Source organism: Astyanax mexicanus, chromosome 2, assembly GCF_023375975.1.
Source record: "Astyanax mexicanus isolate ESR-SI-001 chromosome 2, AstMex3_surface, whole genome shotgun sequence".
NCBI classification, from domain to species: Eukaryota; Metazoa; Chordata; class Actinopteri; order Characiformes; family Acestrorhamphidae; genus Astyanax; species Astyanax mexicanus.
The window spans coordinates 78,019,048-78,032,104 of record NC_064409.1 but is presented as its reverse complement, the minus strand read 5'-3'; the positions used below and the strand labels follow the sequence as shown (position 1 = coordinate 78,032,104).

The 13,057-nt window shown below is 35.8% G+C and overlaps 1 protein-coding gene across 1 annotated transcript in view; it reads left to right on the top strand.

The window, feature by feature from the left end:
* Window positions 1–4,062: 4,062 nt before the first annotated feature.
* fam135b (family with sequence similarity 135 member B) overlaps window positions 4,063–13,057 on the top strand; it is a 111,816-nt gene continuing 102,821 nt past the window's right edge. The window contains exon 1 of the mRNA XM_049474898.1: window positions 4,063–4,150. The gene's annotated coding sequence lies outside the window, so the exon portion shown is untranslated. The remainder of the gene's footprint in view (window positions 4,151–13,057) is intronic.

The window sequence follows — 13,057 nt, the reverse complement described above, 5'->3', positions numbered from 1 at the left end:
GATGCACGTTTCTAGCGCCAAAAAACGGGCCAAAGAGTCTAAAAGCAGAGAGGGTGCGCATTTCTAGCGCAGAAAAACGGGCCAAAGAGTCTAAAAGCAGAGAGATGCACGTTTCTAGTGCCAAAAAAATGGGCCAAAGAGCCTAAAAGTGGAGAGAGTGCACAGTTCTAGCACAGAAAAACGGGCCAAAGAGTCTAAAAGCGGAGAGAGTGCGCAGTTCTAGTGCAGAAAAATGGGCCAAAGAGTCTAAAAGCGGAGAGAGTGCGCTTTTCTAGCGCCAAAAAACAGGCCAAAGAGTCTAAAAGTGGAGAGAGTGCGCAGTTCTAGCGCAGAAAAACGGGCCAAAGAGTCTAAAAGCGGAGAGAGTGCGCAGTTCTAGCGCAGAGAAACGGGCCAAAGAGTCTAAAAGCGGAGAGGGTGCGCATTTCTAGCGCAGAAAAACGGGCCAAAAAGTCTAAAAGCGGAGAGAGTGCGCAGTTGTAGTGCAAAAAAACGGCCAAAGAGTCTAAACGTGGAGAGAGTGCGCGTTTCTAGCGCAGAGAAACGGGCCAAAGAGTCTAAAAGCGGAGAGGTTGCGCGTTTCTAGCGCAAAAAACGGGTCAAAGAGTCTAAAAGCGGAGAGAGTGCGCAGTTCTAGCGCAGAGAAACGGGCCAAAGAGTCTAAAAGCGGAGCGAGTGCGCAGTTTTACCGCAGAAAAAGGGCAAAAGAGTCTAAAAGTTGCTGTAATTATGGAGTTTAATATTAAGAGACATCATGAAATGAAACATCAATTTGAAAAATCTTAGTTTACACAACACTGTCAAAGATAGATAAAGATAGTAAGTCAAGTAAAATGGTGTGTAAATGAAAAAATCAGGAAAAAGTATTATTTAAAGTGGTATATTTCATTATTTGTTTTATTACAGAGTCTGTGGCCCGTGACTTCAAATATATTTCTCCTTCTGGCCCCCAACAAAAAAAGTTTGGACACCCCTGCTATACAGGAACACATGCAGAATTATTAAAGTGTTAAACAAATCAGAATATGTTTTTTATACTTTAGATTTATCTTTGAGGACAGATCTGAACACTCTTGGTGAGATTTTAATCTCAGTGTCTTCATGAGGGAGAGTCACCTGGCATAGTTTTCTCAGCATCTTGAAGGAAGGAGTTCCTGGAGGTGCTGAACAATAGTGGCTGCTTTTCCTTCACTTTGCTGTGAAGCTCCAGCTCATCCCAATTAATCACCTCAAATCACCATCTCAGTTCATCAGGTTTAGATCATGACTTTAATAATAATCTATAATGTAGAAAATACATTAAATAAAGAAATAATGAAAAGAAAAATAGAATGAAAAGGTGTGTCCAAACTATTGACTGGTACTGTATATCCTCTGACATGTAATGTTTAATAAAACATAAATCAGTTAATTAATAATTAATGTACCAAAGCTTTGTGTAATTCAAGGGCTCTTCATTTAGAAAACTGACTGTATTTAAAATAAGTAATGGAATTGTATATACATGCAAATGTATTTAACTCTATTTATACAGTACAACAGTTAGTAGCCAGGCTAGGCTAAGCTAAGCCAAATCTAAGCTAAAGCAAGCTACGCTAACCTAACCACAGTCCTGCAGGCTCAGCTAGCCTGCCAGCTAGCTAACTAACCAACAAAACCCAGCACACAGGCAGAAACGCTCACAAACGCTCAACTTTCACATGAAGACGAATCCGCAGAGCAGGAGAGGAGAGTTATATAGAGTTAATTACAGGTAGATACTCTCACTGATCACTGACTTTATTAATGTTTATTTGGGTTTAGTATTCTAATGTTATATAGAGTTAATTACAGGTAGACACTAACTCTCACTGATCACTGAATTTATAAATGTTGATTTGGGTTTAGTATTCTAATGTTATATAGAGTTAATTACAGGTAGACACTAACTCTCACTGATCACTGACTTTATTAATGTTTATTTGGGTTTAATATTCTAATGTTATATAGAGTTAATTACAGGTAGACACTAATGTTTATTTGGGTTTAGTATTCTAATGTTATATAGAGTTAATTACAGGTATACACTCTCACTGATCACTGACTTTATTAATGTTTATTTGGGTTTAGTATTCTAATGTTATATAGAGTTAATTACAGGTAGACACTCTCACTGATCACTGACTTTATTAATGTTTATTTGGGTTTAGTATTCTAATGTTATATAGAGTTAATTACAGGTAGACACTAACTCTCACTGATCACTGAATTTATAAATGTTGATTTGGGTTTAGTATTCTAATGTTATATAGAGTTAATTACAGGTAGACACTAACTCTCACTGATCACTGACTTTATTAATGTTTATTTGGGTTTAATATTCTAATGTTATATAGAGTTAATTACAGGTAGACACTCTTACTGATCACTGACTTTATTAATGTTTATTTGGGTTTAGTATTCTAATGTTATATAGAGTTAATTACAGGTAGACACTCTCACTGATCACTGACTTTATTAATGTTTTTTTGGGTTTAGTATTCTAATGTTATATAGAGTTAATTACAGGTAGACACTAACCCTCACTGATCACTGACTTTATTAATGTTTATTTGGGTTTAGTATTCTAATGTTATATAGAGTTAATTACAGGTAGACACTAACTCTCACTGATCACTGACTTTATTAATGTTTATTTGGGTTTAGTATTCTAATGTTATATAGAGTTAATTACAGGTAGATACTCTCACTGATCACTGATTTTATTAATGTTTATTTGGGTTTAGTATTCTAATGTTATATAGAGTTAATTACAGGTAGACACTCTCACTGATCACTGACTTTATTAATTATGTTTATTTGGGTTTAGTATTCTAATGTTATATAGAGTTAATTACAGGTAGACACTAACTCTCACTGATCACTGACTTTATTAATGTTTATTTGGGTTTAGTATTCTAATGTTATATAGAGTTAATTACAGGTAGACACTAACTCTCACTGATCACTGACTTTATTAATGTTTATTTGGGTTTAGTATTCTAATGTTATATAGAGTTAATTACAGGTAGACACTAACTCTCACTGATCACTGATTTTATTAATGTTTATTTGGGTTTAGTATTCTAATGTTATATAGCATTTATTTAGAGTAATTTAATGTAGACAGTCTCACTGACTACTGACTTTATGCTTATTTGGGTTTATTTGAATTCTTCTAAATTAACGGATATAAAAAATAATATTTTCCTATATACAGCTCTGGAAAAAATAAGAGAATCAGTTTCTCTGATTTTGCTATTTATAGGTTTATGTTTGAGTAAAATGAACATTATTGTTTTATTCTATAAACTACAGACACCATTTCTCCCAAATTCCAAATAAAAATATTGTAATTTAGAGCATTTATTTGCAGAAAATCAATTAGTTCAGAAATCAATATTTGGTGGAATAACCCTGGTTTTTAATCACAGTTTTATTTTCATGCATTCTTGCAGTTTGTTCTCCTCCACCAGTCTTACACACTGTTTTTGGATAACTTTATGCTGCTTTACTCCTGATGCAAAAATTCAAGCAGTTCAGTTTGGTTTGATGGCTTGTGATCATCCATCTTCCTCTTGATTATATTCCATCTCTCATTTTTTTCTCTCATTTTTTTCCAGAGCTGTATATATATATATTTTTGCTTCATAAAAGTAAAAATGTGTAAAGTATGTTTCAAAAACTCTGAAAAACAACGAGAGAAAGAAAAAAAAACGCGAGGCTCGAGAGCTGAATGATAACCATGGCAACAACAGCAGCAGCAGCAGCCGGTATGATTTATTTATTTATTTTCTTATTCCTTTCAATTCAACACCCGTTTTGCGGTAAGACCCGCCCTCACTCTACTGCTATTGGTTGAGAGCATCCCTCCCACTGCGGCGACTCCGCCTTATTTCCTCTGCGATTGGCTTGCTCTCCAGTCTCAAAGCTCTCCACCAATCAGCGTTGAGCTCGGTGTACCAAAGCTCCAGCCAATCGGAGCGGAGTGTGGGCGGGTCCGGTGTGAATAGAGGTGTGTTAAGGTGAATTAATGAAATAAATAAATAAGGGCTGTTTGAGAGAGAGAAGCGGCGGCGGTCCGGAGCCTCAATGACCGCAGCGGGAGAGCCAGCAGACGCCGTGCTGTCCGGTAAGATAATTAAACCGGTGTTTTTTATATTAATCCGCTTTATTCAGCTCATCGTCTGAACGGGGGATGTAACGGTTGCGCCAACGGTCGCTGCGTTACGCAGGCGTTAGTGGGTCCGTTAGCTCAGTCTTCAGTTCTGCTGCAATAGCTGGATTACAACACCCACAGGGATGGAGTGACTGTGTGACTGTGTTCTGTAATGTGTAATGTGTTGTTTTGTGCCACTCATACAGGCTCATACAGTATATTTACATATATTTATATGGGTTTATGTATGTCTGAATATAAGGGGATATTTATATTTTCTGCTGCATGGATGCATTGGTCAAGCTGGTCAATGTGGCCAAACTGGAATTTCAGATTTTGACCAGCTTATTGTATTTAGTCTGATTTTGTTTTTGACCAAAGCTTGGTTAGCTGATTAACACATGATGGCACACCATCAACCTTCAACGTTAAAATGTGGTTCAAATATGGTTGAAGTAACGTCTGTTGTTGCTTCAACATTGAAACAACATTTAAACAACATTTAATGTTGAATCAAGATAATGTCCTCAACCTTTCCAGCTGGCGTTCCAATGTTGAATCAACATTTAATCAACATTAAATCAACATATGCAAATGTTAAAAAAAAAAAAATAATTAAATGTTGAATCAACATAATGTCCTCAACCTTCCCAGCTGGCATTTCAATGTAGAATCAATGTTGAAACAATGTTGGAACAACATTGAAACAACATTTAATGTTAAATGGTTGTGCAAATGTTTAAAAAATAATAATGTTGGATCAACATAATGTCCTCAACCTTCCCAGCTGGCATTTTAACATTGAATCAACGTTGAAACAACATTTAATGTTAAATGGTTGCGCAAATGTTGAAATCTTAAGTTGAATCAACATAACGTCCTCAACCTTCCCAGCTGGTAATTTTAACGTTGAATCAACGAACCTTGAAACATTGTTGAAACAACATTTAATGTTAAATGGTTCTTCAAACGTTAACATTTTTTAATCTCAACCTTCCCAGCTGGCATTTCAACATTAAAACAACGTTGACACAACATTGAAACAATATTTAATGTTAAATGGTTGTGCAAACATTAAAATAAAATTTTATGTTGAATCAACATAATGTCCTCAACCTTCCCAACTGGCATATCAACGTTGAATCAATGTTGAAACAACAACATTTAATGTTAAATGGTTGTGCAAATGTTAAAAAAGGTTAATGTTGAATCAACACAATGTCTTCAACCATCCCAGCTGGCATTTCAACGTTGAAACAACGTTGAAACAATGTTGAAACAACAACATTTAATGTTAAATGGTTGTTCAAACATAAAAATATTGTAATGTTGAATCAACATAATGTCCTCAACTTCCCAGCTGGCATTTTAACGTTGAATCAACATTGAAACAACATTTAATGTTAAATGGTTGCGCAAACGTTAAAAAATGTAACGTTGAATCAACATAATGTCCTCACCCTTCCCAGCTGGCATTTCAAAGTTGAATCAACGTTGAAACAATTTTGAAACAACAACATTTAATGTTGAATGGTTGTGCAAACATTAAAAATTGTTTAATGTTGAATCAACATAATGTCCTTAACCTTCCCAGCTGGCATTTTAACATTGAATCAACGTTGAAACAACATTTAATATTAAATGGTTGTGCAAATGTTAAAAAAAAAAATGTTGAATCAACATAATGTCCTCAGCCTTCCCAGCTGGCATTTTAACATTGAATCAACGTTGAAACAACATTTAATGTTAAATGGTTGCGCAAATGTTGAAATCTTAAGTTGAATCAACATAACGTCCTCAACCTTCCCAGCTGGTAATTTTAACGTTGAATCAACGAACCTTGAAACATTGTTGAAACAACATTTAATGTTAAATGGTTCTTCAAACGTTAACATTTTTTAATCTCAACCTTCCCAGCTGGCATTTCAACATTAAAACAACGTTGACACAACATTGAAACAATATTTAATGTTAAATGGTTGTGCAAACATTAAAATAAAATTTTATGTTGAATCAACATAATGTCCTCAACCTTCCCAACTGGCATTTCAACGTTGAATCAATGTTGAAACAACAGCATTTAATGTTAAATGGTTGTGCAAATGTTAAAAAAGGTTAATGTTGAATCAACACAATGTCTTCAACCATCCCAGTTGGCATTTCAACATTGAAACAACGTTGAAACAATGTTGAAACAACAACATTTAATGTTAAATGGTTGTTCAAACATAAAAATATTTTAATGTTGAATCAACATAATGTCCTCAACTTCCCAGCTGGCATTTTAACGTTGAATCAACATTGAAACAACATTTAATGTTAAATGGTTGCGCAAACGTTAAAAAATGTAACGTTGAATCAACATAATGTCCTCACCCTTCCCAGCTGGCATTTCAAAGTTGAATCAACGTTGAAACAATTTTGAAACAACAACATTTAATGTTGAATGGTTGTGCAAACATTAAAAATTGTTTAATGTTGAATCAACATAATGTCCTTAACCTTCCCAGCTGGCATTTTAACATTGAATCAACATTGAAACAACATTTATTGTTAAATGGTTGCGCAAACGATACAATTTTTTTTACGTTGAATCAACATAATGTCCTCAACCTTCCCAGCTGGCATTTCAACATTGAATCAACGTTAAAACAACATTTAATATTAAATGGTTGTGCAAATGTTAAAAAAAAAAATGTTGAATCAACATAATGTCCTCAGCCTTCCCAGCTGGCATTTTAACATTGAATCAACGTTGAAACAACATTTAATGTTAAATGGTTGCGCAAATGTTGAAATCTTAAGTTGAATCAACATAACGTCCTCAACCTTCCCAGCTGGTAATTTTAACGTTGAATCAACGAACCTTGAAACATTGTTGAAACAACATTTAATGTTAAATGGTTCTTCAAACGTTAGCATTTTTTAATCTCAACCTTCCCAGCTGGCATTTCAACATTAAAACAACGTTGACACAACATTGAAACAATATTTAATGTTAAATGGTTGTGCAAACATTAAAATAAAATTTTATGTTGAATCAACATAATGTCATAACGTTGAATCAATGTTAAAACAACAACATTTAATGTTAAATGGTTGTGCAAATGTTAAAAAAGGTTAATGTTGAATCAACACAATGTCTTCAACCATCCCAGCTGGCATTTCAACATTGAAACAACGTTGAAACAATGTTGAAACAACAACATTTAATGTTAAATGGTTGTTCAAACATAAAAATATTGTAATGTTGAATCAACATAATGTCCTCAACTTCTCAGCTGGCATTTTAACGTTGAATCAACATTGAAACAACATTTAATGTTAAATGGTTGCGCAAACGTTAAAAAATGTAACGTTGAATCAACATAATGTCCTCAACCTTCCCAGCTGGCATTTTAACATTGAATCAACATTGAAACAACATTTATTGTTAAATGGTTGCGCAAACGATACAACTTTTTTTTACGTTGAATCAACATAATGTCCTCAACCTTCCCAGCTGGCATTTCAACATTGAATCAACGTTAAAACAACATTTAATATTAAATGGTTGTGCAAACATTATTTTTTTTTATGTTGAATCAAGATAATGTCCTCAACCTTCCCAGCTGGCGTTTCAACGTTGAAACAACATTTAATATTAAATGGTTGTGCAAACGTTTAAAAAAATTATGTTGAATCAACATAATGTCCTCAACCTTCCCAGCTGGCGTTTTAACGTTAGATCAAGAAAAAAATAGAAAAAACCTTGTAAACTTTCAATGGAAGTCAATGTAAAATGAGTTTATTTCAGGTCATTTTGAAGAGTTTCTATTGGTCCGTTTATCAAGGCATTTTGGCACAGTGTAAGAGACAGTTTGTCTGTTCAAATTATGTAGTAAACTAAAAATCCACAAAATGGATATAAGTGGTTTTCATTGGACAGTGATGAAAATAAAATATTATCATCTTGTTCACCCCTATTGACCAGTTGCATGATCTTTATGGCCAAATGTAACATTAACCATAAAATAACTGGTTAAGTAGCTACTTTGACTGACCTTCATTCCTTAAAGTATTTTTTTCTACACTTAGTTGAGTAGTTCTTGCTTCTCATAATATAGATTAGAACATTACTCTAATAGAGCTATTATTCACTGTATACCTGTAACTCTACCTCTTCACTACTTTACTTTAACTGATGCTCTCAAACACTTTATTAAGAGACAAGAAATTCAAGTAATTAACTCTTGATGAGTTCAGCACAGCTGTTAACTGAAAGCCTGAATTCCAGGTGACTACTGGCTAATTTGTCTGATTGCACGGTTAAAGCTAACTGAGAAAATGCAGCCAAGATGTGCAAAGCTGTCATCTAAGCAATCATATAAAACATATTCTGCTTTGTTTAACCAAATCACATTTTTATTTACTAAATAATTCCATTCGTTTTTTTTTTTCTGACACTGAGTTTATGATGTGTACCAACTCTGAAGAGGGGTATCCAGTCAGGGGGGTTTCCATTATTTGTACACATTCTAAAAGGAAATCAGAAACAGATAACATATACAACATATTCTGGTTTCTTTAACTAAATCCCCTTTTTTGTTTTCTATATAATTTCATTAATGATGTGTCTATGTTTTTATCTGGTACTGTATATATACATATATGTGTGTGTGATATATGTGAGGTTGTTGTAACACCTCTAATATTCTCAGTATCTGTCTGTCAGTTCGTCAGTGGTCCTGTAACTAGCAATGCTCTGGAATCTGTGTCTGTTCTGGAGGAGGGTCTGAATGACATTGAGGAATCTCTGATATGAGCATATGGGATGTGCATGTTGGCAGCGTTTGGCAGTGCAGTGTAAAGGACGGGCCATCTGTCTCACCCCGGCTTAATATCTCAGTGTTTTGCAGCCTGCAGACACCCAGCGGACGATGAACTGATAGGAGTTATAACTGGAGGGAGTAATAACATAATAACACAAACACAGTGCAGCCTGAGGAGACGGCCTGTGTGTAATGTTTTGGCACACTGTGGGCTTTAATGGGATTTTGTGAAGGGCAAACATTGTGTATAGTGAATTATCCTTTAATTTTGACTATTTGCAGGCTTTAGGCCCAATCCCATTTCACATCTTGGCACTGTAAACCCATACATTGTTTGAACTCAAATGATTTAAGTCTGTTTTACATAAAATTTGAGATTTCTAAACAATACTCAACTATTTTGAGTTCGTTAAACATTTGTGAGCACATATACTGTACTATTTAAACTGAGATCTTTGAGTTGAACCAACTTATAATAATTGAGTTTAGTCTGTTTTGCCATTGGCAGCTTCTTTTCCATTGGCTTCTGTCACAACCTATTTGCATACTGGGTGTGTCCAACAGTTTCTGACTAACACTCACCATCAGTGTATAGTGATTCCCCCTGGGCTACCTTACAAATAAATCAACTTCCCCTTTAGTTGTAATAACTTGATGTTTGAATTTATGCTAACTCAAGTTTTCATGACCCATTATTTAAAAATAATTGAGTAAACTGGTTGAGTAAACGCAACTTATCTGGTCTTTCAGTATAACAAAAAAAATAATAAATTAAATAAGTTTCCAATTTAGTTGTAATAACTTGATGTTTTAAGTTATGCTAACTTAAGTTTTCTCTACCCATTACTTAACGTCTTTAAGGCAAATGGTTTCCTCAATTTTTTAAAAGTAAATTCAACTGATCCGGGCTTACAGTCTACCCCTTATTTTCGAGTGAAATCCTCCACCTTAAGAATTGGAACTCTTGAAGCACCCGATACGTCATTAGGAGCGCTAAAGTTCAGTAACCGAGCTGCTGCTGCTGGTTAACTGGTTCAATTCAGGGCATATTTTATTGTATGTCTTCAGAAAGTCATTAATTATTACTGTCTATTCCTTTATTTATCTGTGATGGGGAGCTGAAATTAGCTTTGATTAGCTTTTATCTTTATTTTATTTTTCCGTTCCGCCTTAAATGCTGCAGCCCCAAACAAATCTGTTGCAACATTTAAGGTGGAACAGTAAAGTTAGATAGCTAGCTAGGTACCGAGACAGACTGCTAGCGATCTTTTGTTATGCTTGTTATAAAGAATTTAGCTATAAAACATTTAAACTATACATTAAACTATGGTAATATACAAGTGGTAATCGTCACTTTTAACAAGAAAAATACTGAAATTTGTGAGTTTCTTTCTATTTGTTTGTTCTGCCATCTTATCAGTGATCCTCATACCCCTGAAAAATCTATCCTACCCCTCCTAACTAACAAAAATTGGGAGCTAAATGCCACATTAACCCTTTCCTAAAGAATCATCCACAACACAAAAAAAAAACACCAACAACACTTTGGAATCTACCCACAAGAGCTGCTATTTATCTTGAATAATGAATCCTGTAGCTTTCTTGTTGCTGCTGTTTGTACCATTGCTGGTGGTTTAATATGGTCTGCAGCATTGGCTGGTTTGCACGGTTAGTGGTGTTTGTTAGCTCTGCTTTGTTGCTGTGCTAATAGCTTCTGTCCTGAACGATGCACTCTGAAGAGGGGTATCCAGTCAGTAGTGACTGAGACATCTACAGTAAGCCTTGTGCAGAGCTGCTGTAATCCTTAACTTATTTGTAAATATGATCTGATTGGCTGTAGATTTCTGAGCATTGCTGTGAGGTTTTGATTGCTAGCAGTAACTATAGCAGTGTGGATAAGGGTTATTGAGGTGAAGATGTCGGAAGATCTTTAGAGCACCTCATTCCCAATAATTCAACTCACCATCATTCCAGAGAACACAGTTCAACTGCTCCACAGTTCAGTACTGGGGCTCTATACCCCTGTGGTGTATGCCTCATTACATGGAGGCTGGGGTCCTGGGTTCAAGTCCCTATCTGGGTGGAGTTTCCTCTGGGGACTCCGGTGTTTTCCCACACTCTGAAGACATGGAGAATAATTAAATAAATTGATTATTCTAAATTACCCAGAAAATTGGATACTCTAAAATGGCCCGATATGCTCTCCCCAGTGGACAGTTGTTTCTGGTTGAGAATACGCTGTGTCTGATTGGCTATCGCTTCTCAGCGGTGTCTGGATGAGTGTGGACTGTAATTTTTAGCATAGTTGAGTGCCTTAAGTGTCAGAAAGGCGCTAAATAATTGTAATTAATTTGTAGGTAAGTAAGAAAGGTGTCTAAAAACATTCAGATATACAGTGTAAGAACCTTAAAAACATCTCCAGTCTCATGGTCAGTCAGTGTTGCAGTCTCCTCAGGCTGTGTGTGTTCTTATCTGTTTGATCTCATCAGAGGTGATGTGTTTCTGCCTTGCGTAATTTAATTGTCTCCAGTGTTCATGGATGAGCAGCTCGTGTCGGCCGCTGGTTTTCTGCTATTTTTATACGGTGTGGAGTGGGAGAGCATTGAGCTGTCTGAGCTGCCTCAGTCAGGAACTCAGGGCTTGCATAATGAAGAGGAAAGGAAATCTATTCCGGCCTCCGAGCTCCGAAACAGGAAATATTCACGTGTTCGGATCTGCGCACAGACCCAGGGCTGCATCAGGAATCTGGAGTTAACCGTTCACCTTGAAGACGTCAGACTGACCTCTGATCAGAGTGGCTGAATTACGGGCGAGTGCAGTGCAGCACTGCTCGTTCCTCTGCTGGGTTCACTGAGATGATCATACACTGCTTAAGATTATGTTTTTTTTTTTTTTTTACAGTATGTGAGCTTTATTTCAACACTCTTTTAAACACTTTAAACTGAGAACAAAGCTTTATTGCGGAATTATGAGCAGACCTGTTAAAACTGCATATACACCATCGTTTTAAAGTGCATTGTGTGTACAGTATAATCATTAACTTTAATTAAATGATGAAGCTCTATTGAACCCCTTTTGGGATGAGTTGATATGATAGCATACAGCTTTAGAACTGAGTTGAAGTGATGATGTTCTGGTGAACAACCTTTAGGTTAAGTTGGGGTAGTAAAGCTTGATTTGAGATGGAGTCGTAAAATTTGATTAAACTCTTTTGGGTTGAGTTGGAGTGATGAAACTCAAATGAGTGACTTTGAACAGTGGTGGAGTGATGAATCTCCATTGAATCTCTTTTGAGTTGAGTTGGAGTAAGGATGCATGAAAGATTGCCTTTAAGTTGAGTTGGACTGATGAACGTTAATTAAAACTCTTTTGAGTTGAGTTGGAGTGATTAAGCTAGATTAAGCTCCTTTCAATTGAGCTGGAGTCATAAAGCTCAGTTAAACTTCTTTGAGTTGAGTTGGACTGATGAACCTTAATTAAACTCTTTTAATTTGAGTTAAGTGATGAAGCTCAGTTAAACACCTTTGAGTTGAGGTAGAGTGAAGAAAGTCCAGTTGAACACCTTTGTTTAAGTTGAGCACATTTGTTTATTTACAGGAAGTTTAGATTTCCAGATTTCCACTAAGGCTGGGTGCAGCAGCATTAGCATTAGCGGCTAATTGCTAGTGCTAGCTGCAGTTATAGAGCTGCACTGAGGAACCCTGAGTGTTCCTGAGGTAAGCCATGGTGATATTAGCTAGCGGTTTATCCCATATAGCTTGTTTTCACTCGGTGGACGCGCAGGTTACAGTCGAATATATTATATAGAGAACTAAACTGCAGCAGAGTGGCTTTACTGCTCCTTAATACCTGAGCACCGGATTATAATGCACATTTACGATTTTTTGGGAAATTTAGAGGATTTCAAGTGTGTGTTATAGTGCAAAAAGTACTAAAAAGTAGTTTTCCAGTGTATTGGTTATGCTCCTCTGCGGGGACCCCAGCAAAGGGAATGATGCTATTGAAGCTGGAAGGCAGGGACTCCATGACAGTGTAATTATCACTCTCAGTCTGGATAAATAAGATAGCT